Raw genomic sequence first — 26842 nt, 5'->3', positions numbered from 1 at the left:
TCAAGTGATCTTCTCAGAAGTCAAATTCCAGAATTAAGCATTAGTATCTGGATAACCTAAGAACATATAAGTCAAAAACTGAAATGAGGTCATAATCCTAACCAGAGTTCTAGTTCAAAAATAAAACTAGAGATCACAACATAGTAAAATCCAGCTCTTGCCCCTCTCCAATACAATCAGAGATAATTTTCCCTCTTACATGAACTTGTTCATTTTCTGAGATGAAATCACTTATAATGCTAATGTAGTCATGACAACAAGAAAAATAAAATGAAATTTTACTACTAAATTTTCACACACATGTACGCAAAGCACCAAATCCTAAGCACGTAGGCTACTACTAAACTTAAAAACAATAGTGGATGTGTATGATTTGTACTCACAGCATCGATCCAGTGCTGGAAAGCCAGCTTCAGAACCTTGCCGTCTCTGGATAGACCCTGACCCACCTGTGTAAAGCTCACAAACACAACTTTGAGAAACAAAGGAGAAGTTCAGAACATAACGAGCTTTCTTGAGGTAGCAATTGAGATCTTGGATGCAATGAGGCTGATGCGGTTCCAACGCGAGGCGGCGGTCTCTGGCTTGGGTTTGTCCAAGCAGATGGTGCTGTTGTTGAGCCGCGCAAAGTCCAGCACTTGCCACCTTCATTCGTCCACATCAAACCTTTGTCAGTTTAGTTAAAATTTTCCCCACAATCAAGCCTCAACTAGAACCATCAACAAGAACCAAATTAGGCATTTACTTGGGAGGACAAAATCTCCAAGAAAGAGGCACCTTTGCATGGAATCCAACACTACCGGAATTTGAAGGTTTGCCGAGTGTCCTATTATTTGCCGAGTGCATTTTGTCGCGCACTCGGCAAACGACCCCCTACGCCGAGTGCTGCACGAAAGCACTCGGCAAATAATTAGACACTCGGCAAATTCAAGAATATACACTCGGCAAAGAATAGCACTCGGCAAACTCAAGAAAATATACTCGGCAAAGTCGGGCACTCGGCAAACATCACGCCATGTGTCCCTTCGGACGTAATCTGACGGCGCATCCCTCCTTTGCCGAGTGTCGTCTAACGGACACTCGGCAAACATTTCTTATTTTACTTTTTTAGGACACGAAAATGTTTTTCTCTTTTATTTTCTTTTTGTTTTCTTTTGTTCTCTTTTATTTTCTTTCCCCCTCTCTTTCCATGTTAAAAATTGGTATTTTTCTGGATCCGTTTGCAATTTTTATGTCATTAAGTGCATTTCTAGGTTTTTAATGAATATAAGTCAAATTTGTACTGCAAGTACATGAAATAATGGGAAAAAAATGGGTAGAAAAATCATATTTATGTTGTTGAGTCTATTTTTAGACCTTACCCAAGAAATGGAAAGAAATTTGAAACATCTGGGTGGCAACACTTGACCACCAACATGTAGCTTATTGGTTTTTTAATTCTAAAAAAAGCAAACGAAATCTAAAAAATATAAGGCTTGCCATAGTGTCATGATATGATATGTAGAGGCTATAGTAAAAATTTGAGAAGGTTTCACAAAAGTTGTCACGTACGATGCTTAGAAACCGAAGCATCTCCGAGGAAGGATCGTGGTTTCGAGACGGAACGGATCAGGTTTGAAGCCGAAGTGACGATTGAATTATCGTTTGACCTTGAAACTTTTTCTACACTCAACATACAACATAGCATATTTCATGTTAAAATTTGGTATTTTTCTGGGTCCGTTTGCAATTTTTAATTCATTAAATATATTTCTAGGCTTTTAATGGATATAAGTCAAAATTGTACTGCAAGTGCATGAAATAATGGAAAAAAATGGGTAGAAAAATTATATTCATGTTGTTGCGTCTATTTTTAGGACTTACTCAAGAGATGGAAAGAAATTTGAAATATCTGGGTGGCAACACTCGACCACCAACATGTAGCTTACCATGATGTAAAAAAATAAATAGATGAAAAGAAAAAAACATAAAACAAATAAAATAAAGAAAGAAAAAACAAAGAAGTAAAGAAAAACTAAACAACACTTTTGAAAAAAAAACATTCTTAAAAAAATCAGTTTTTTACCGAGTGTCTGTGTTTTAACACTCGGCAAACAATGAAATAATTTTTTTCCTGTGACCGCGCCTTTTTTTTCGTCGGCCGCGCCTTTTTTTTTCCCGGCTGCGCGTTATTCATTCGTTCAATTCCTGTAGTTAACTGTTCATCGCTGTACGTCGCGCAACAAACCGTCGGATGGAAAGACCAGCGTGGATCGCTAGCACGTGTTCCCGCACCGACGCTTCCAATCAGATATTTTCCCCACCGGTGATTCCAAGGCAGCAAAAAAAAAAAGCAGAGAGCCCCTCCCCACCTGAGCTTCCACACTCTTCTTCTCCATCCCCCCCTCCCCACCGGACCAACTCTGCTGTCCACCTTCATCGACCCGACCTCCGAGTTTTCCCCATGTAGACGGCATCAAGCCGCACAACTGGACGCCGGGGGAAGCCGTTCATCGATCTGGAAGCCGAGCAGCTGCACGCCAGCGGAAGCAACGCCAACGGAAGAACTTCGGGGAGCTCCTACCGCATCAAGCCGAGTATCTGTAGGCAGGCGTTCGTCGACCCGGTGGGAGCTCCTGCCGCATCAAGCCGAGCAGCTGATGCCGACGTTCGTCCACCCGATGGGAGTTCCTGCCGCATCAAGCCGAGCAGCTGCACGCCCGCGCCGAGCAGCTGCATGCCGACGGAAGCCCTTCATCGACCCGGCCTGGGAGCTCCTGCCGCGTAGGCGCCATCAAGCCGAGTAGCTGGAAGAAGCATAAAGAAGCATAAAAGGTTGGGCCTCCGTAGCTGCTCTGGAGACTCTTCCTGCGTAGCCTCCGTGAAGTTCGGCCTCCGTAGCTAGCTCCAAAGAAATAGCCTGAAGAAGCATAAAAGGTTAGCCTCCATTTTCCTCACGCCAACTTCAGCTGTCCATTTTTAGTGCTAGACGTGTTCATAACATATTGCATAGTAAAATCACTGCCTGATGGTTTGCCCTAAATTAATGTCTTTAATCTATCAAGACATTACCATAATTCTGAAGACCGTAGGATCTAAATTTCGCTTGAAACTGGGAGCAGTTTTTACAGTATAATGACCATGATTGGCTCTCTGAGAGAATACCTTTCATTGATAATATTGGAATCCACAGTGCAATGGTTAGAGTTGTTCTTCTGAATACAATGGCCAGAATTACCTCTCTGAGTGAATATCTTTCATTGATAACATTGTTTAATCTGTGTCTAAAATAGTATGATAGATAAATTTACATTTCCCCTTCTGAGTCAAAATAAGGGGGAAAAATCCACATGTATTGCTAGGCATTAAGCTTGACAGTGCTTAAGATACATGTACATAACATATGATCTCACTCCAACTTCAGCTGTCCATTTTTAGTGCTAGACGTGTTCACAACATACTGCATAGTAATATCCCTGCCTGTGGTTTGCCCTGAATCAATGTCTTTAATCTATCAAGACATTACCATAATTCTGAAGACCGTAGCATCTAAATTCCGCTTGAAACTGGGATGTCCTTCTTCTTTGCCACAATTCATTACTACTTTTGAGTCCTGAAGCAATTGAAGTAGTGTGAACTGTCAACTATAGTTCTTTTCATATGTGAGATTGTGTGCGCCAGGTTAATGCCTTATTGGAACCTGCAAAACTGCTGCCTGTTTGGGATTTTTTTAGAGTCGCCAGGTTAGCATCCAACCATCTGAAGCAGATTTACATCTTTACAATATATATTTCTTGATCAAAATGTTACTTCTTTAGGCCAATCCAGTCCACTGAGGATCCAAGAATATTGAAATTCATGCTTCCATTTTTTTTCTACACTAAGTCTCACAGTTCTGTCGCTGACAGTGATTTTTGTAGTTATTCCCTTTGGATGATACTTATTATTTGTATATGTCATGCTTCTGTCAACATGTAATAATACTTATTGGTCAATTGTAAGTATTTCCTGATCAAAATGTTGTTTTTCCTGTAAATTTTCCACCCCAGACTTAACCACTAGGTTTACTCACCCTCCTTCCATTGTTTTGCAAGCTTCTTCCTCTTTTTGTAGAACCGGAAAGGAATCTCAATTTGTATTAAGAAAAATTTGGGTGAGTTCAACCTGTCAACGTACAATATTCTAAATTTATTTGATAGTTTTTGTTATGTTACAGAAATGCAATACAAAAAATGATGCATATTTTTCTTAGTTGCTAAAAAGGTTAATCCAAAAAATATTCCTAAAGATGTTTGGCTTGCCTGTTGATCGTTAGATAAGGTTCTCATGGGTTTGACCTGTTTAACTTCAGCAACAACTTCAAGTGTAAAACGAGCTACAATCATACAGAGATCAACTCATATGGATATTTGGATTGAATTGTAAACTAAGTTGTTAAGTCAAGAAAATTCTCCCTGAATGGAGTTGCCTAGAGCTCCGAACCACTCTGTAGTTTACTGCATTTTCCTTATGCTATTTTACACAGGTTTCGTTGATTGAAGTTGTACACATGTTTCAACAATTTTTACTCAGTTGGGTTTCCTTTCTTTTCAGGTTTACATGTATGGAAGATCTCCTTATAGCAGTTGTTAATATCTAGAATGTACTGTATATGATCCTTTTCTAGTGCTCAGATGTGATACCCATCATGTCCTATGTAAGCTATGTAAACATGAATGTGCTATGTAAACATGAATGTGAAGTTGTATTTGTCAAAGTTGAATCTGGATGTGATGTATCTGCCTTGTCTAGTGAATTTCGAATTTATTATGTGATGGTATGAAATGCAGTGATATATATATATTGTTTTGAATTGTAGCGATTTTTGGAAACGAAATCAAAAAATATATATATATAACCCTTTGCCGAGTGTAAACACTCGGCAAAGAGTAAGGGTTTGCCGAGTGTAGACACTCGGCAAACCGGCCGTTACGGCCCTGCTGCCGTTTAGTCGCTTTTTTTTGCCGAGTACCGGATTCGACTCTCGGCAAAGAGTTTGCCGAGTGCGCGATGGAAAACACTCGGCAAACAGCTGTTTGCCGGCACTGTGTATGCTGACAGCTGTTTGCCGAGTGTTACACTCGGTAAACACTTTGCCGAGTGTTTTTAAGCCTTCGCCGTGTGCCCTAGGCACACGGCAAAGTACCGAAATCCGGTAGTGCAACTCATTGTACAGCAAGAACCAAGGGGGGAAAAGCAAGATGTAATTGGGAAGATCTCCAAGAAAGCGACAGCTCTTCTTTACCAAATTAAACAGTGCAATCAGGAAGAAATCAGAGCCAAAAAGATTCAAGAGTAGGATCTAAAAACCAGAGCTCCTCTACGACAACGGCGGAGTCGGTGAGCTTCCGCCTGGTCCAGTAGCTGCGGTACCCAGTCTGGTCGAGAGAGAGCTCCATCGGTGAAGAGATAAGGCTGAGCTGCTCGTTTCGGACTTGTTCATAAATGCATTTTACCTCTGTAAAATTTCGAGTTTGGCTCATACTATTCACTATCGGTCCTACTAGTGAGCCAGCACTGATAACTTTTATTAGTGCCAATTCAACCTAATTCAATCATTGATTGAGCTCAAAATATTACGAAACAACAATGATACTTATCAGTGTCGGTTTATGTTTAACCGGTGTTGATAGTGCGCAAGCGGCACGTATGACCTATTCTATTTAGTGTGACAAGCTAAATTTTGATGCTGCCGAAGACGACGCTAAGGAAGGTGCCAAGGCAGACGGAGGTACATTGCCACGGCCATGACGCGGCTGGCAGTGCGTGCGTTCGATGACATGGAGGCGTTCGTCGGGTGGTAGCCCGACGCCGGCGAGTTCATCACGCTGCTTGACACGCTCTCCAAGTACAAGTACCCCAAGGTTCGTGATCTGGAAACTTATAGTTGTATTGTTGGTGATACGATTGTTGTTTGATTGGTTAGCATATGTTTTTTGAGAATTTGATGATAATATGCGCTAATCTACTCTGAGTTGCACATTCTGTTGCAGACTTGATTGTTTAACCCCTGTGGTTCTTGAGCTGGATGAGTTCAGTGTAAAAGGCTCTATCTTTGTTTAGCGTTGCAACTTTGTGTCAGAAAATTGTAGACCATTGCTCTAGATTCGAGTGACAGTTCAATGCATTGAAGTAGTTCCAGACTGTGACGTGTGATCCTCATTGATTTATGCAACGTTTAGCATACGATGGCAATATTAGTGCACTCATTAATTTAACTGTTTATCAGAAGTAATTTTTTAATCCGTCGAATATTATATTTACAGATTATATATTAATTATTTTTCATGTTTCAATTTAGTGGACCCATTTTTAATTTCACCTGGCCACAAAAATCTCGAAGAAGGTACCCGCGAGACGCGCGTACAGCGCCTGGTCCTGCACCAGCGGCAGCGTAGCCCCAAGCATCGACGCGAAGAGCAGCGAGCCCACGGCCATCATCCCCACGGCCAGGTCCCACGAGCTCCCCAACACTGCGTCCACCAGCGCTGGCACGAAGCTCAAGTATAGGCCGATGATGGTGTCGTGGCCCGCGAGCCTGGCTTAGCTGATGCCCTGCGGGACGGCGAGGCTGGCGATGGTGACGCCGGCGACGAGGTCCGACCGGATTGCACCGAGCAAATACGACGGTACCCACTCTATGCACGGGAACGCGAACTGGAGCACGGCCAGCGCGCGCCCGTGGTCGTCGGCCCCGCGCGCCACGGCGCGGAACAAGTCATTCGGGAATAGTCTCTCCTTAAGGCTGGCCCCGAGCGTGCAGAGGTAACGTCCACGGCGGGGGCACCGGCATGCCCGCCGACCTACCGCGAGCGTTCACGACATGATGCCCCGCCATGAGTGCACTCTTGTTACGTGCTAGCGATCGAACTTGCGGCCTCAAGGAGGTTAGTAACCAATTGCTTTGCTAGTGGTATCACTACAACAGAACTGGCCATCTACGCCAAATTATCAGTACCGACTGGGTCAGAACTAGCATTGATGAAGTATCAGTGCCGGTCCATAATATCCCGCGCTCGATCAACGATTGAGCTGGGTTGAACCGGCACTGATACCGATGACCCTATATATCTCAGCACTGATACGATTCGCATCCATTCATCTCTAGCCGCCCCCAACTCCATTCATCTCCTCAATGCCCACCACGCCCTCCTCTTCAACGCCTGTCGCTCGACGTCGTCGGCCCCTCCTCCTCAATGCCCGCCACATGACGTCGCCACCCCCCTCCTCCTCGATGCCCACAGCACCCTCCTCCTTGACACCCACCGCCCAACACCGCCGCTCCTTGATCCGTCGCCTCCACGCCACCAGTAAGCATTGATACGCACATAATTAATTAAGGATATAGATAAGTTACCAAGAGAGATGGTGGTAGGTTTTTTTGGGGCCACTTCATTCGTGGAAAGAGGTAGTGTTCACAAGTAGGAAAAAAAATGCTCAATACAAATCTAGGGTGTGTCATCTGATTATATATATATATATATATATTGTCGACTAGTTTATATTTGTTGTTCAGTTCTATCAACACATATGCCCTACTCTTTGTAGATGCCGCATGGATCTAGCAGGCATTGTGGACGCAGCTGAAGGAGCATCTACTCCCCACCGCGTGGTGCCCCCTCGCGTCCTCCCGGTCTATTCCTCCACGATATAATCGCCCCGCCCTCCCCGATGTCCTCAAGGTTGATCAAAATGGTATACTCGTATAGTTTGGTTAGACAACTGATAATTGGGAAATATGTAGCTGTTAAAGATTTGCTTGTATTGATGTAGATGATTCCTAATCTAATTTGGTTAAACGGAATGATTGCTGATATAGAGGGTTATACACAACTTGTTGTGACTACAACTAGGTAATGGTGGTACAAGAAAGATATCAATTAGTTTTTTATACCAGTAAGCAAAAAAGAATCTATCTATATTGTTGTCTTTGGTATCCAATTACTTGAGAGCTATGTGGCTGAAAAAAACACAATGACAATGGTTTTACAAGAGGTTGATGATCAAGTTAGGTGCATTTTATCTTACTACAGCTATTTCAAATTGAAGTGGTTTTAATGACTACCCATCTCTCGCGGTTATATGCAACTGACACGGTTGGTGACATGAATTTTAGCCTATAGTATTGTTTCATATATTATAAAATTTTCTCTTCATGTTCATACTCTTTACCTATATGATTTTTTTTTGGAACAGTATGATCCATTTGAATGTTAGCTTAGGTTCACACTTAAGTTATGTCATGATGCGGCTTAATTACACAATGATTGGCTCGGAAGTAAAGAGGATTCATGAAGTCAGGTATCAAGCTTATGTGGAGTTCGGTAGAGTAGGTTTCGCTATTTATGGATCTACTCTTTCTTGCTTGAGATAGTGCGCTCGTTTATGCACTACGCCATTTGGATGAGATAGATGGAGTTGATATCATAGATATCAACTACGAAGACTACAGGATTCGATGTGCATCATAGAATGAGAGATAAGTGCATTTGCAATGTGTTTAATTTTATGATGTGAACTGTGATAATATTTATGTGTGGATGTTAATGAACTCATGATTATGTATGAATATTGATGAACTCATGATTATGTGCGGATGTGGATTAACTATTTGTGATGAATATATTTAAGTATGTATCTTCATGTGATGAATGCCTACATATATATGAATACAAATTTGAAATCAGATTTTGAATATTATATTATTAAATTCGTAATTTATTATGCCTACAAAAGTATCAGTACCGGCTTATCGCAATATCTGTCACTGATACTCAACTATCAGTGTCAATTCTTTATTACGGACTGGCATTCATACTCATTATCAATATATGGACTATCAGTGCCGAGTAATCAATGCCGATTTAAAACCATCACTAATAGATTTTTTAAGCCGGCACTAATGATACTTTCTATAGTAGTGTATTGGAGTCACTACTACGGAACATGTCATAAATAGCGCTCTATCAGTATCAGTTGTGCAAAAACCACTACTAAAGACGTATCAGTGCCGATTGTTAAACTCCCACGAGCGAACAATGGCTAAGACGCTAAGAACCGGTACTAAAAAGTTACCATCAGCATTGGTTTGTGGCTGGAACTAGCACTGATAGTGACTTTTCAGTGCTGATTTGTGCCACAACTGGCACTAATAATGAAGAGACTATCAGTGGCAGTTCGTGTTATGGCTAGAACTAGCACTGATAGTGACTTTTCAATGTCAGTTTGTGCCACAACTGGCACTGATAATGAAGAGACTATCAGTGCCGGTTTGTGTCACGAACCACCACTGATAGTTGATGATAATCGATTTTTCGAAATTCATAACTTTTTCATACGGTGTCGGATGGAGATAAACTTTATATGAAAATTATACTTTTCGATGAGATCTATAACTTTGTAGTTGACAACTTTTCATTTGAAGTAATTTGGATGAAGAAATAATCATGATAAACTTTCGGCAGAGGGGTTAAAAGGAAAATATCTCATAGTACTATCAGCAATGAAAGATAGGTGAGATGGTAAGAAATTTACGCGCGAGGGAGGAGGTCACGCTTCGAATCCAACGGAACTCACATGTGCGAAAAAACGTGACGACGACGTTTGCGTGTGGGGTAGCTCGAGCCTCGATCGCTAGTTGGTTGAAAAAAAATTCTATTTTTTTGGCTTTGAAATGTCGATTTTGAAACCAACTACCAATGCTAGTTCCAGTTAAGAACCGACACTGATAGCGCTTTTAATACCGGTTCTAGAACCGGTACTGATAGTCGGTGACTATCAGTGGCGAGTAATCAGTGCCGATTCAAGAACCACCATTGATGATGATTTTGAACCGACACTGATGGCCTATTATGTGGTAGTGAGGTCTGGTGAGCGAAGTACGCTGAATATATCGATGTGTGCACATTCCACAGTCCGTACGTGTGTAGAATTCGGAATACGACTCCTCAGAGGATACCAACCAATCTTTGCAGAGGTCCATATACGACTCGGACTCGGATCGGGATTGGCAAAAGCAATCCTTACTATCTGAAAATTCGAGCGCCTGTATGTGGATGGAGATGCCCTAGGTTAGGCCAGAGGAATTACGAGTCATTGTGTATAAAAAAAAAAACTAAACCTCCAATAATATTGACGTTAAATGGTCTATGATACCCCTAGAAATCAAAGGTTAGATTTTTATTAGAGGATACATGTCGGATGTACACCACACTCACATCACACGTACTCTTACACATGCTAGAGACAAATTGGAGGATTCTAGACCCTCAGTACATGAAAATTGTGCAGTACACTGAACGCGTGCTTGTGTATCCACAAGCTATCCGGGATCTAATCCCAGGGGTGAACTTGTCTGAGATTTACTCTAAAGTGATAGGTGAGCACATGCATCAAGCAAAGGCTCAAACACAGGCGGGCTCGGTCACATGCCAGCGACCTTGCCAATCGAGCTGACACTCGATCTCTGATCTCTGAAATGATGGATTTAACTCTTACTCCTTTGTGTTTAGAGGAGTAGAAGGTGCAGTAAAAAAGCTCATACAAAAAGAAAAGAGATGAACATCTATTTTTCCTTTGCACTTATGCCAAAAGGGTTTGGTTTGTAATTTTTCAGATACAAATGACATTGTTTTCATCCACCTAAACATTACCTATTGACATGGTGCACATGAGATGCTACATATATTATATAGATGATACAGCAATTCCCATACTCACACTTTTTCAAGTTTGAAAACTGTTGTTGCTTTTTTTAATAATAAAAAAGAGTTTCCAACCTATGCACTATATATAAAGTGCACATGGCCTGGTTTATTATAACCGTGTTGCTAGTGCCACTCAGTGTCAGGACAAAAGATTGCATGAGCAAACATACCAACAATAGAAATCTCCATGTTGGAATAATTATCTGATTCCTAAAGCAATCAAATGAAATCGCACCAACTTATGCTTGCATGACAGTACACTAATCCATCCATGAATACCTTTTAGCATGTTAGAGACGATACACCAATTCATCCGGTATGGAAGACAACTTTTCTGTCTTCTTCTTCGCTTCTTTACCTTTTGAATTCAATTTTCTTGAAGATAAATGCAAACTTTTAAGCTTGTTTTCAAACCAGTTACGTTGGACCTTCACGTTCTTCTCCCTCATAGCACCAGTCCAACCTTGTTGGAGTGATTGAGCACCTAAAGGAAGAATCTGTGCATGAGAAGTAAAGAGATTGCTGATTCATCATGATGTTAGGCAGTAACATGTATGATTTTGGAAGGGCTTGCTATTTAGTATATCGTGAAAGATAAGATGAGTTAATCAAAATGAAGAAGGCAGTAGTAAGAAAATACTATCCTAGACTACTTACAATCCACTCTAAGTGCTTGTGGTTCGCCCGCTAATGCTGAAACTGAAATCACCGTAGCTCGACGCCAGGATTCTGTATCCCCTATATCTATAGTTAGCAATTGAATTAAGGCAAATTGGGAACTTTCTACAGATTACCAATACCAATTTAATAAAAGAAGAGGGAACTCCACTGTTGCTCAACTCTCTAGAAGCCATTTGGCAGGACCAAGCACCATAGCTTCTCCATGTTCTCATCTGATGGCTAGCAAAGCTTGAGTTTGGTAGCCATCAGACTGCCACACAAAAAGTGGTTGTTTGAAACGTCATTCTACTGATAATCTGGTCAGATGCCATCAGGTCAATATGCCGTGACTCACTCAGCACTTGTAACATCGCTTGGATCTACCGCACGGCTATCACGGTGCTCCTCATGCTGTCGTTGCCGCTTCCACTGGCGATCTACAGCACTTGCAAACTCATTGGTCCAGTGGCGATCTAGAACAAATAAGAATATAATTTGGCCTCAACAGAATAAGGAAGGGGTCACGTTCTTAGCCATTAGCAATAGTTGATTGAAATTCTGGCTTCTCAATCAAAGGCATAGCCAAAGCCGTATTCGGCATGCCGAAAATGGCTTTTTCGGTACACGGTGTACCGATACACCGTGTGCCGAATACGAATGCTAAATTAATAAATATCACTATATATTATCTATTTCGATAAATACGTTTAGGAATATTATCTAATTTTAGATTTTGACCCGCAAACTCACAAACCATTTTCCAGTTGATCCTTAGCATGTCACGGTGGACGAAACCGGCCCGAACCCGAATTGCTTCTCCCAGGCGTAGCCGAAGGCCACGTCGCGGCCCCGCACGAACGCGCAACCACCGTTGACGAGGCAGAGCCCGCCGCCGACGGGCTTGAGCTTCGACGGGTCGACGGCAGGGCGTTGTCGAACCCGCCGCAGGCCACCCGGACGTCGGACTGGGCGCAGTTGCACGTGTTGCGCACGGCCACCGCGTACACCGGACTGGCTCACCACGTGCTCGACAGCGGGCAGCCGGCGGCGCCGCCTGCGGCTGCGCCGCCGACGCGGAACAGCAAGCAGGCCGCGGAGATCGCTACGACGTACGACCAGCTTGGCCTCCATTTCACCGGCGAGATTGTTTTCGCTGTCTGTGCTTGTGCTTCTGCGTCTCATGGCCGCACTTTGGAGCTATTAATATATGAACCGATATTTTCTTTTAGATTATGGAATAAAATCACCCCAACCAATACGAGCATGATTAAACCTTTGCGCCTAATTGAGCCATGCACACTTTCTGTATTTGCAACGTGAAGAAATAGTTAATTTCAATAAAGATGAAATCGATAGGCTCCAACCACAAGAAAATAATTACATTCAATGTAGATTTGCCCTGGTTTATTAGTTTCCTAGAACCAATTGGCACTAGGTGCAATCTGTTAACATTTTCTATCTTCTCTCGATGAAATATGTTATACGTGTATTGCAAATTTCGATTGATTGAAAGGTTTCCTTAGAGGCTTAGATATTATTATCCTGGGTGACGCATCTCAAAAGAGAATATATGCAACTCCAACACATCCCATGTCTCAATCATTTATTTTCAAAGAAAAAATATCCCAATCATTTCAAAGCAAAATGGGCTGTATATTAGTGTAGTATCGGGCCTTCTTGGAAAGAGAATCCCTAACCTTTGCTTTATTTGGGCCCGGATTGAAGCATGGGAGGCCCAATTTCGTCTCCCATTTGTTATATTGTCATTGGACTGAATGGATTCCTATCAGGTTGGTCTTTTTGAGTGACGAGATCCAAACGGAGGGAGACAAGGGGGCAATTAACTATTTGTCATCGACATACTCTTAAAAGCCATGTTTCCAAAAACTTTGAGAATTGCTATTGGGCCCACTGCAAACTTCAAAATTTGTCACTCATGTGACAGAGAGCCGACACGTGTCTCATCGGTCCTACAGCCGACATGCGAGGGATGCAAAATGACCCTTCTACCCCCACATTCAGCTAAGTCACCCTAGCCAATACCACACAGAACAGCTCAAGCTTCTGAGCTCCGCCATGGCGGGCGAGAGTAGAGCAGCGTCGTCCGCACATCGCCGTGCCGCTTTGCACCAACGTTGTCCCGCACACGCCAGCTGTCATGTCGTGCCATCATGGGCGCTGTCCTGCACACTAACGCCATGCGCGCCATACTGTGCCCTTCGCCAACCGCACGCTGTCGCACCCTTCTCAGTCACGCACGCTGTCCCGACCGGCCACCTTCTCTTCCCCGCCTGGTCACGCCGACGTGCCCACCGCTGGCTCGCATCTGAAGCTGCCACCGCCGCGGAGGCCACCGAGCTCTTCCTTCCCCGGTCGATTGCCCTCCGACCACCTTCTCTTCACCACCCGGTCTCGCCGCGCGTGCCTGCTGCTGGCTTGCATCTCAAGCCGTCGCCACCACGGAGCCCATCGAGCTCCTCATCCCCTGGTAGACCGCCCTCTGGCCACTTCCTCTTCCTTGGTCAATCTCACCGCCGCGCCCACCGCCGGCTTGCATCTCAAGCCGTCGCCGCCGTGGAGCCCACTGAGCTCCTCCTCCCCTAGCCGACCGCTCTCTGGCCATCTCGTCCCTTTCCGATCGGCTCCCTCTCTCTCCCTAAATCTTCTCCCCCTCCTCTCTCGGGGGGCATGAGACTAGGTCGGTCTGGGTTCAGGTCCGACCGAGTCATCCTTGGCTAAGCGCGGGGGGCAAAAGGGTCATTTTGCATTCCTCGCCATGTTGATTGTGGGACCGGTGAGATATGTGTCGGCTCCCAGTTGCACTAGTGGCAAATTATGAAGTTTGCAGTGGTAATTCGTCAAAGTTTTTGGAGCGATAGCTTTTGAGAACACGCCACTGGTGTCGATGGCAAATAGTCAATTGCCCCAAACTCAAGAGAAAACACACAGCTTAAAAAAAACTGCAAAAGGCACAAATCTCAAAAAAAATACTGCAAAAACATTAAAAAGGGTGAACGCGGACCGCAATTTCATCCTCTAGCAAGAATGTAAGGGAGACATTATCATATATGAATTTTTATTTTATCTACATATATAGGAAAACTAGTCTTTACTCCGAAGTATATACTCTAGTTTAACTCATAATTGGTCTTATTATAACTGAAGTAAATATTAATTTTTTCTGAGTGAAGTGTATATTTTTTTTTCTGATATGCGTATACTACTTTTAATATAGAAAAAGTTTAAATTACTCTCCTAGACTATTCCTACTGTCCGGATAACCCTAAACTGTAAAACCATTTATTTAACCCTCCGAACTTTAAATATCGTATCACATAACCCCTAGAATGATTTACAACATCAGTTTTAATGACGTGACTATCACACTAACTATTTTTGCCACATGCCTACCATGTCATCTCTCTCGCCATTTGCCGCATGCTGACTTCCACCTCGCTATTGTCGAGCTCCGCTCCACCCACTCTCTTCCCCTCCGAACTTATCCTCTCACTGAGCTACCCTCTCCCTCATTCCTCTCATCCCTTCTCTCTCTAGCTGAGCTCCACCAGGAGCGCAAAGCAGAGCAACTTCACGGAGCCAACACGCCACCGACCAACTCCCAGTGGCTCTCTCGCCTTTCCTCTGCCGCGAGCTCGTCAACCACCCTCCCAAGATGTGTCAACAACTAGAGCCCACCAGCGCAGCTGCCTTCTTCGTCACGGCCAGCAGCCCTCCGCCTGACACCACCCCTCCATCATTCGCCCTACTCCAGTCATCCACTTTCCAAGCCGATCCTGACACGAGCTCGCTTAAGCTAAGTTGAAGCCCTGACACCCCTTCCCTTTCTCTACCCCTCGTTGTAGCGTGCCACCTTTGGCCCAACTCCGCTGCCTACCATGGCCACTGCCAAGCTAGCTACACCACTACATATCGCTGCCTCCACTCCAAACGGATTCCTTGTCGCGTGCTGAAGGTTGTTATGCCATCCTCTAGCCAAGCCACAGCCCAACTCATTGCCGGCGAGCACTCCGGAACCAACCATCGCCATTTTGCTTATGAGAGTAATTTGAACTTTTTCTATATTTATTTTTTTTAGAGAGGAAGTATGTATAATCATCAGAGTACAGAAAAGGCTTGCTATAGAGGGAGAATGTGCGAGTGTTCCGCAGTAGTAGCAGGTGATAGAACTGAAAAGGCTGGCCGCGCAGCAAAACGGAAGCGGAGGAAGAGCTGTTTTTCCCTTGGAGTTGCAGACGCGGATCAGGGAATCGAACAACAGTAACAAATTTCAAGGTGGCAGAACAGGACTGCGGAGTAGACCAGAGTAAAAGCAATGCTGATTTACTGCAGGAAGGGAGCTCAAAGAACAGCAGCGCAGGACAAGGATTTTACTGTACGCTTGTACTGCTACTCTAATAGTTCGATGTTAGTATAGTAAGTAGAGTAAAATGCCGTTACCGCTCCGGCCCGTGTTTAGTGCCTTTAATCAATACGGATCCAACTTTTACGGCCCTTTCGTACATCTGTCACGGGAACCTTGGCCACCAGGCATTGCAATTACATACGTTGCCATCCGTCCATCCCCCGGACCCCCTACGTACCTGTCTCTCACTCTCTAGATCTCGCTCTTTCTCTCTCTCTGTCTAGATCTCTCCCTTTCATTTGATCCATCTCCTCATCCTGTAGTTTAATTTATTACTCACGTGTGTACATTACTATTCAATTCGTACTTACTACACTACTTGTACGTATGAATAGTTTGCACTACGTATACGTCGGCCCTACCTTTTTTGTCCCCCAACGGCGGCGGTGCTGCAGTCCACAAGAATAACGTACGCCGGTGGGCCTTGTGGCCTCGCTAGTGGCCGTTACGAATGCGTCCGGCCGAAAACAAGGGCCGTCTCGCACTCTCGCTGCCAGCGTTGCTCGCCCAGGAGTTACTAGTAATAGGATAAAAATGATCAAATGTAAAAGACAAATAATCATACTGATTCAAAGACCCACACAGTAACTTCTGTTAAGTGCATAGTACTCTGTGATCTCCATGTAGTTGTATACTTGGGCATTGCCAGGATTTTCAAACTTTTAGTAGCAATCCAAATAGCGGCCAAATTGATCCGGCATGTACAGCCAAATTTGGTAAGAATTTGTTATTCTGGCTCCAAACCGAATACGTTATAGGTGTCTACAGAGTTCCCATGCGCGTGCCAAATGTAGGTGGCAATCCAACTGGTAGCCAAATGTCATGGATATATATGACACAATTTTTACGCTTCTTTTTTTTGAGGGGTACCACCCTTTTTACGTTTGTGAGAGCCACAAACGTCCTCTTATTCTAGAGAGTTTTTTTAATAATTTTATTGTATTAGAAAATTACAAAAATATAGTTAAATTCATAAAATTGCAAGAATAGGTATATGTCGGCATGCGGAATACCAATAATAGACCCGTCGATATTTCGCATGCCAATAGCCTACGTGGCACTGGATCCAGGAGCCTGTCGGCACGCAGAATGTGCACCAAAGACTTATCAGCATTCCGTGTACTGACACGGATCCGGGTAAACACCGATAAGGACGTCGCAGTAGCGGACAGCCGACAGGCCTATCGGTAAACGAAATACCGACAGGACTATCGGCACTCCATTTGCTGACAAGACTGTCAATAAGAGACCCGTCGATATTTCGCTATCTCTTTTACTTAATTTTCATTAATAATTAGGATAATATCATGTATTTAATGAAAGATTTTTATCAATAATTAAAAAAATATCATGTATTTAATGAGGCACAGCTAGAACTCAATGTGCATCCTATAAAAGAAGTTAAACTTTTTTGAAAATAGCAACTAAAGGCTACACGTAAGTGAGGCAATGATGCGCGCTGTTGTTGAACAGCCAAAAATATTTGGTGTTTAAAGAGTTGTCCAAACAGCATCACATAGTTTATTTGTTTCCTAATATTGATTCGATGCAATTTTATCAATATTTCTTTATTTAGTTGATATAAAATTGTGTGAGTAATTTTTTTAGTGAAGCAGTGTTAGGAGGATACAAAATCTAAATTTTCAAACAGTAGTAGTTGCACAATTATCATAGTACTCAGCACAGAAGTTACATATGCTAGTAAATATTATATGGGACATGGGGTTTATCGTCGCTGCGCAAATGGACCATAACTATAAAGAAATGACGACAACAAATATTAGCATATACAATACGCCTAAAAACTAACCTAATAGTGTACCATTGGTAAACCTAACATGACTTAGTGAATGAAAATAGGCCAGGTTACAATAGATATTCTCTACTGAGTGCACCTAGGATATTTCCCTTTCTCATGGTATCAGGGCCCTCCGCCTTAGCGTGATGGGCCCTCTTCTGCTTCCTTTCCCTCTCTGCTTCGCGTGCTTGAGCCACGGTGCGCTCCTTCACGGCGTTCCTGATGCACTCTTCCTCCTGCTACTTCATCCGTAGTTCCTCCTGATGTCACTCATACTCACGATGTTCGTAAGCTTCCCTCCTCCACCACATCTTCATGTCCACCCACCGCTTCTGGTGCTCATTTTGCTTCATGTCGAGCCATTACATGAAGTCATAGATAGATGGAGGAGACTCGACAAAAGAAATAAGAGGGGAGATTAGTAAGAGAGTGTATAAAATCGTATGAAAAGGCAAACATGAGTGATCTATGTCGCTATACCGGTGGGTACTCGTATGGTCCATATCGAGACTTGTCGTACTAGTAGTTGTCACGCATGAAGAAGCATAGGTCATAGTTGTAGGAGATATCCTGGGACTCACGAAGCCTACAAGAGTCGTCACAGAAGCACATCGGCAGTTTGACCTCCTAGGGGATGAAAATCTCCTAATATTTCTTGAGTGGGCTTGGTGGAGCTGAGGAGAACAGAAGTGGTCTATCTATAGATAAGGGTAGGGTTATTTATAGTAGCTGGGGGCTGGTGCATGGACTACAAGATTAGGAGCAAAGGACAACCTGTGATCAGGAGCAAAGGACAACCTATGATCAGGAGCAAAGGACAACATGGTGCATGTCGAAGCACTCGTATGACCGTAGGGTCAAGAGCAAAGGACAACCTGTGATCGACCCGGAGTCACTCCTCTTGTTGCAAGCCTTGCATAATGCCCGGTATGTCCACGCTAGGACCGTAAAGCCCCAACTATACTGAGGGACCTGCTTTAGGGAGCCATCCGCAATCTGCTGTGCGAAGAAGACGAATCACCTATCGATGGTGTCCGCGGGCGTGCTGGTGAAGAGGACCCACCTGAACAACCACAACAGGTACGCCTCCAGGTGCTGTCACACTCTCTAGTCCTCTAACTCTAGCGTCAGACGGTTCACCTAGAACCGCTAGACCTAGACCTTTGATGGATCGTGGGCCACGTCGAAGGCCACCTACTCAGGCTGTTGACCCTCAGAGATGACTCTGTGGAACCTAGCGAGGAGCTCGTCCCTCCACTCGGCGTGCAAGTCTACCCTGAACATAGCAGTCCCTGCCACAAGCAATCCAAGTAGCATAGAGACGTCCTGCAGCGTGACAGTCATCTCACCTACGGGCAAGTGAAAAGTGTATGTCTCTGGCCTTCAGCGATTGACTAGTGCTGTCAGTAGTGCCCTATCAAGGGGAAACCGGGGGGGGGGGGGGGTCCGACCCCTAGTTGGGTTGAGTAGGCGAGCCAAAGGAACGAGACTTGATGCCCTCAACCTACTCAAAATAAAGAATGTGAGTAAAATATCGAGTGATTTAAAACAGCAAACATATAATGCACAGAGTTATTACCTCAGGATCCAATGCTGGTAAGCCTCCAAAAGGTGTTCAGAGTACATAAGCGCAAGCACAGGTACAGGTCCGTGCCGTCCAAGTGTGTTCGATGTGTTGCATCGATCACAAGGTCGATGAGCTCCATACCTAAAAGATAAAGTTATACTGCATAACATAATGAATACGATAAGCACATAGGAATGCAATATAGAATATACAAAAATAAAAATTAAACACGAGAGAAATAAAACATAAAGAATAATACATAACATCACATACTCAGGTTGTCCAGTAACTCCAAATAGTACATAATACAACATGCTCCAAATATTACAACACATACTCATGTTGCACGAATATTACATAGTACAATAATGTACCAACATTACAAGGCTTCAACACATAGATAGACAAATATTACAAATATAGAGCACTATCTAATTAGTACTACAACATGTAAACAGTCACACCTTACTTCAAATAATAATCTCGTTCGAAGGATTTTTCTTCTTCTTCGGCTGGAGTGCTGGGACACGCCTAACCTTCTCGCCTGGCGCTAGAGTGTCTACCAAATACTGCTCGCACTACCCCCTCAAATGCGGACCTCCGCATACCAAGCACTCCTTGCGGAGACGTGCTCCCTCAGCATCATCCATATCATTCCTGATACACCGAGTGTTGTGTCACCCTTGTCGACCTTGCTGTTTGGATCTAGAATCCAAAACGGACGATTTTTAGGTGGCTTCGTGAAGTCCTTCACCACCTGCCACCTAAGCAACTCGTTTGACCAAGTACTTTTTACTGCTTCCTTGTGGTAGTATGGTGACACAAAATACTCCAACTCAATGTTGCCCTTCATGCAACAAGCTAGCACATGAGAGCAAGGCAAATGCATCAGTGATGGCTTGTTGCAATTGCACTTGTTATCCACTAGCCACAACCTGCATTCTATTGTAATTTCCTGCCTTCTGATACTCATTCCGCCCTTGTGACGCAACATCACCTCGAAGACGTGCTGACGGTTACCAACAATATAACTCTGTGTGACTGGCCCTTCCCACTCTTCTCTTCCATATAAGATATTATCTTCGCTATATACACCCTTTGCAGGTTGCCCATATGTAGCGCGACCTTACTGTAACGCTCTCGGAGATACCGATGTGTTCCACAAGTGACTGCCTCCATAATTGCCACTAATAGCAGTGACCTATTCCCTTTCATTACCCAATTATAAACCTCGGCGAGGTTAGTTATTATAATTCCATAACGTGAACTATCAGTATCCACAATGAGTGCCCATTTCTTCAGTGGTTCGTGTCTTATCTAGTCGGAGAAACATTTAACTCTTCTTTCACCCTTCCTTCTCCTGGTCACACTCTGCGGCTCAAGTGGTAAAAGCTCGAGGCCCTCGGGCTCCTCCTCCTTTGGTACAACTGGCTTCTTCAAAACCTCGTCTATGTGCTTACCAGTTAGTTTATCCAGCTCTTCTCATAGTGCATCAAACTTTCTCATTTAGTTCCATTTGCACAGCTTCTTAAAAAGATCCATCAGCCTCTTGCTCCTGAAATGTTTGTAGAAGTTTGCTCTGAGATGCCACGTGCACCAACTGCTATGCAAATCTGACCACAACAATACCGCACCACTCTGCAATGTGTTGATAGCATTCAATAAGCACGCATGACGATCGTGGAGTTCACACACGTTAGGTCTTGTACCAACAACATCTCTCTTAACCCACTGCAAGAACCACAGCTAACTATACGTAGATTCGCGTTTGATGAATGCAAAAGCCAAAGGCACAACCTAGTTCTCACCATCTACCCTGATAGCTGTGAGTATCTGCCCCCTATATTTGCCTATGAGGAATGTCCCGTCCACGCACATCACCGGCCAGCAATGTCGGAATGCCTCGATCATACAACCAAACGACCAGAACGCCTGTTAAAGGACTCGATCTCCATCCTGATTGATAAAATCATGAATAGCAATACAGGTGTCTGAGTTCCTGCCCTGAATAACCTCTAGCAGTGAAGGTAAGTTGTGGTATGAGTACTTATAAGTTCCAAAAATTTTCTCTAACACCTTCTGTTTCACTCTCCATGCCATGTTATATGAAATCTCATACCCAAATTTAGTGTTAATAGCATGCACAAGTCCAAAAGGAGACATACTAGTCTTTTTCATAATCTCTGGGTACATCACATTTGCAACATAATCAATGCTCATGTTCCTGTGCGCGCGTAGAGTTCGGCTCAAGTTGCAAGTATGTGGTTTAACTATAGATGCTAACCATAATGTGTCACACCTCGACAAGAATCCATGAACTCACCAAGTACAACCTTGAGCTAAACATTTGACGTCGTATATCCAAGGATTAGATATTACCACCTTGAACTCCCTCACCCCCGAGAAACACCATCTCTTCACTACATGCAGTATATGGGCCTTCTCATGAAACATCTGGCTTTTGGTCACCACGATGGAATCATACTCCCATACCGACTTGTGTTCATTGTTCACCATCAACTTCTCGAAAGCAAAATTTGACCATTATTTCAAGATTCCTGCGCCTAAGCCCACAAATGTGTGGAACTGATCGTTATTTGCCTCCATCTGGTCCACTAATGCCTCATCCTGCTCTCCCTGATCAGCATGTATCGTTGCTTGATTTTCTTCCATGTCGTTACGTTCTTCTCTTGCAGTCTGTATCTCAACTAGTGCACTAGTCTGCAGGGGTACCTCTGGAACCACACTCTCCTGCACCTCCAATGGACAATATTTCCACCAACAACCATGAACCTAGCTACGGTTGACATTCCTAATTCAACAACCATACTATACTCCGTCAGGTTAAATAATTGTAATCAACATACAACAGTTACGACCACAAATTCTATTCAACCTCATCACTTGTATTCTACATAACCATCAAATATCATCACTAACATACTATTTATGTTGACACTATATCATTCTAAATGTATTGTTGCTAAAAACAATTACTCCATTTCTATTTAAAAATCATATAGCTATGAAATATTTGTACTACGTATTCATAACAATTCGACTTCAAACTACTAAAGGTTGAAAAATTACAAACTATGTATACTCTATGCTAAATTATCTATTCTACACGTATCTAAATTTTTCTGTTCTAAATTCTAAATGAATCATATTTTCCTCCTTTCATTTTAAATAAAATACTACGAAGATCCACGACAATTCAAATATACAATTCCTACATCGATAAAAATATGTATATCTAATAATATCAAATTTTCAAATCATATTGAATAACATATTTTAACTCTACATTACCGAAATATTTGAACTTTTCCAACTACTCTACATTTCCAAACTAACTATACTATATTTTCTATATATAGCTAATTTCTGAACCATACCTACTCTACTCTAAATTTTATATCCTTATTCTCCTAAATTATCTACTCTACTCGACATTTCTCTAACTATTTTTCTAAGTATTTCTAACACTAAATTATCTAAATATTCAAACTTTTCTAAATATTCTACATTGCTAAACTACCTCAAACTATTCTAACCTAAATTTTCAAACTATACTAAATTTTCTACCTAACTATACTAATTTTTCTAACTATTACAAATTTTCGAACTAGATCTACTCTATTCTAAATTTCCTATCTTAACCTTTCTAATTTCTCCACTCTATTCTAGATTTTTCCTACTCTGTTCTAAATATTGTATACTAATTTTTCCAACTCTATTCTAACTATTTACTATTATTTCTTATAACAAAATCCAAGATCCTCACCGCCGCCGTCGGGTTGCTCCCTACCAGTCGAGGCCGCCGCGCGTCGCCGGTCGTTGAAGCCTGATCATCGCTCACCGGTTTGCTCCCGCCCGTCGCCGCCTCGCTCTCGCGCGTAATCGTCACCGCTCTCTGCTCGACCACGCACATGGAAGATGAGGAACATAAGAGAAATCGACGACCAGACTGATATTAAAGGCCTGTCGGTATACAGAATGCCGACAGGTCTAATGTGGCACCTGTCGGTATTCCACGTGTCGACGGGTCATGACGCGTCACCTGTCGGCACGCAGAATGCCGAAAGACCGGTACGCTGCACGAACATCCTACGTGGCATATCCCTTTAGCTAGGCGCAGAACCTATTGGCATTCCATATGCTGACAGGCCCCCAAACCCAGTAGCATGTAGGCTGATGGCATGCGGAATACCGACATGTTCCGTGCCGATAAGTACATATTCTTGCAATTTTTTTAATTTAGCTATTATTTTTATAATTTTTCAATAAAATAATATTATTAAAAATTATATTCTATATTTGCCGGCTTGCATCTCTTCATAATGCCACTCTTTGGTATATAATGCCGCAAATTTTCACAGCTTTTACGGGAACTATGGGCATGTTTGGCAGGTAGCTCATAAATTATTGGAGCTAGAGTGTTGACACATTGAGATCTTTGGTTGATACATCTTGTTCTTATTTTAATTAAAAGTATATATTTAAATCACTTTATTTTATCCTATAAATTTAAAATCCTATATAGATCTCAATACTAGAACTCTAGCAGACACGATCTTAACTCTTTCCTATAATTATAAATACGTTCAAAGGAAGCTGTAAGAATGGTACATGTAATGATAAGTTGTTAGTACGCGCAAAGAGGTTAATTATATTGAAAAGAACAGAACGAATATAATGGTCGCTGGACAGATTAGTAATTCCCTAGGACACGATATTTGCCGATCGAAGTTGCCAAAACCTGGAAAAATGCACATGCATACTTTGGTTGTTTCTTTAGACACCATCTTGTCGTTTCTCTCTGTCGTTGCCATTGAAAGTGATAGCAGTAGAGCACATTAGGGCTGCCCTTTTGGCCAGGGAAGGAGAACAATAACTCGATGTCAATTTTAAGTGCTGTTGTCATACAAGATAGCATTGCCTTTGCACCTTTCTTCAACAATAACGGCTGATTAGCCCATTTCAAATGCAGGAAAATTTCCTATATAGTCTTGTGGAATTGAAATGTTTACGCATAGGCCGTAAGAGGGTTCTGAATTCTTACCACGCACAGTGATATCAGGAGGAAACAAGGAAAGGAAAAAAAAAAATTGGTGGGGAACCGTCCGAAAATTCTTTCAAGTGTGGAGAGACGCGAGAATTTGAACTGTTTGATAGGTAACTGTCATAAATTATTCCTGATGGGGTACCTTGGCGATGGCCGTCGGGAAAACATCTTCTCATTCACTACTTACTTGCTGGCTGTCAGGAGTACTCTGTTCTGTGGCAATGAACTTTAGACTCTGGAAGTATGAGAACTAGCGGATTGGCGCGCATGCGCCGTGCCCGATTTTTTTTTCATAGAACATGATAAAAAAAAGACTATTTAGGTTCCCTAATTTTAGGCATCTCAATATTTATTTATAAATTTATTAATATTTAGCACATTCATTTAATTATAGATAAAACAATATTATTTTTATGCATGCACATAATTTTAATATGTAGACGATAGTAATACAAACCTAACAAAATTTGTTTCATATTTTTTTTGAGTTTTAGATATTTTTCTGTGCATTTTTTTATTACTTCAACCGATTTATCAATATAACTATTATACCTTTTCGCTATTTTTCTGGAATTTCTCAAAACAATTATATTATACATGTAAATATACGGATACATATATGCATATATATACATATATGTATGCATATATGTATTAGTATCTATATATATACATATATACATACGTAGGACCCATATGAATAGTAGCTACAGTACCTTGACCCTAGAATCGCTCCAATTCTTGGAGCTTTAATATATAGTATTGATTATGTGGGTTTTACGAGAAATTAAGTTGAAATATATCTTGATTTATTTATGATGAACGATTGATATTGGTATTAATTTGATTTGATGATCTTCGGTTTTGCACGAGTCTTGATGTGCTGATTCTGGTGAACTCGAAACTTCCGATTTGAACCCAGAATTTCCGGTTGAACCTCCGGTGTTTAGAGTTTTTGACTCGTGTGGAGCTTCCGGTGTTCAGTTCCGGCAGTCGAACTCGGAACTTCCGGATTGGCAAGAAAACCAAGACAGAGAATTCTCGTCGGAGGTAAACCTGGAACTTTTGAGTATCCAGAACTTCCGGTGTCCAGACAGAGAGGGGTCATCTAGAGGATCATTTGGAACTTCTGGGTTGTTGCGATTTTTTTTCTAAGTTGGGAATTCAATTGGGTTGTGTTTTGAACCAAGGTGGGGTTTCAACTGAGAATTTTGATTTTGTGGCTAATCTATAATGGAGTTGGAAATATGTGTTTGCTTATCTTATAATACGTATGTGATAGATGCAATTTGGCGGTCGATAGTGGGATGATCGGGGCTAACAGAGTGCTTGGTGCCGAATGATCAAGAAGGTCGAGTGGAGTCAAGGATGATCCTAAATGTATACGTGGAGAGCAAGTAAAGTGTGAGAAGGCAGATGAAGACATTGTATTGATAAAGTCAAGTGAAAGGGATGTCGGTGCAAGTGATAAGGCAGCTTGAGGTATCGAGAGTGGGAGAGATTTGTCGGCGGTCAAGATCACAAGACGGAGTATACTTGTCAATATCGGGATACTTGCTTGAGGTAAAGCAAGTGACAGCGAGTCACGCTTTTAGAAGCGTGCAAGGGGTTTCGCAGTTTGGCCTCAAAACCGTGTGAATGATGAAAGTGCATATGGCATCATCGCGAAGCTTGCGTTGAGGTGAAGCTATGTCATGAAGGTGTCATGGTCGTCCGATGGATGGAGGAGATAATATACCAAAATACCATCGGTGATAGATTAAAATGTACTATAAGAAAGGGTTATTTTGGGAATAAGTAAATTTGCAATCCAAGAAAGCTCCTAAGACCTATAAATAGAGGGATAAAGTTGTGTGGGAAGGATGAACCAGCCACTTAAGCCCCTTGAGCTATTCATATGAGAGCTTTGTGTTAGGATTTTAGAGAAGAGGAAGTGAAGTGGATAGTCTATGTATTAGGTGAGAGCTTTGTGAGAAAAAATATTTGTAATTCGCCTAAAATAGGGCTGACCTCTGCAAGCAATAAAATTTGTGTTTACTCTTGTCCTTGTATTCACCTTCATCTAGTTTCTCTCTATTGGTGCCTTTACAAGTTTGCATGTTTTTCGATTCTCAGTTGCAATTTTTGTTTTCCTTTTTTGAGCTGAAATTTACCACCTTGCTGGGGTCATTCTTCTCATTGCTAGGGCACAAAATTATGAACTAATGTACAAGATTAGGTCTTGAATGATCTTGCATCTAAATCATCAATTTGGTGGATTTCTTCACCCGATGTTCTTCTCTTGTGTCTTTGAGTTTGTTTCTCAAGTTTCAATCTTTGTGTGGGGATATCTCTTGGAATGATTTGCAATGAAACATAGTGTTTAATTCCATCATGAGACCCATATTTTGGTTGAATTCCAAGTTTGAATTTTTGATTTTCGAGCTGCTATTATGTTCTGTTCGGAACTTTAGGTCTAATCTAGAACTTCCAGATTGAATTTTTAAACTGTGGCAGAGAACTCCAAGCCAGAGTCCATCTGGAGCTTCTCGATACCCCGAACTGTTAGATGAACAGTATTTTTAGCATTGAGTTTTGACTGTTGAGTTTTGTTTAGATTCGT

The sequence above is a fragment of the Phragmites australis genome, chromosome 19 (assembly GCF_958298935.1).
Source record: "Phragmites australis chromosome 19, lpPhrAust1.1, whole genome shotgun sequence".
Classification (NCBI taxonomy): domain Eukaryota; kingdom Viridiplantae; phylum Streptophyta; class Magnoliopsida; order Poales; family Poaceae; genus Phragmites; species Phragmites australis.
This window is presented reverse-complemented; position numbering follows the sequence as displayed.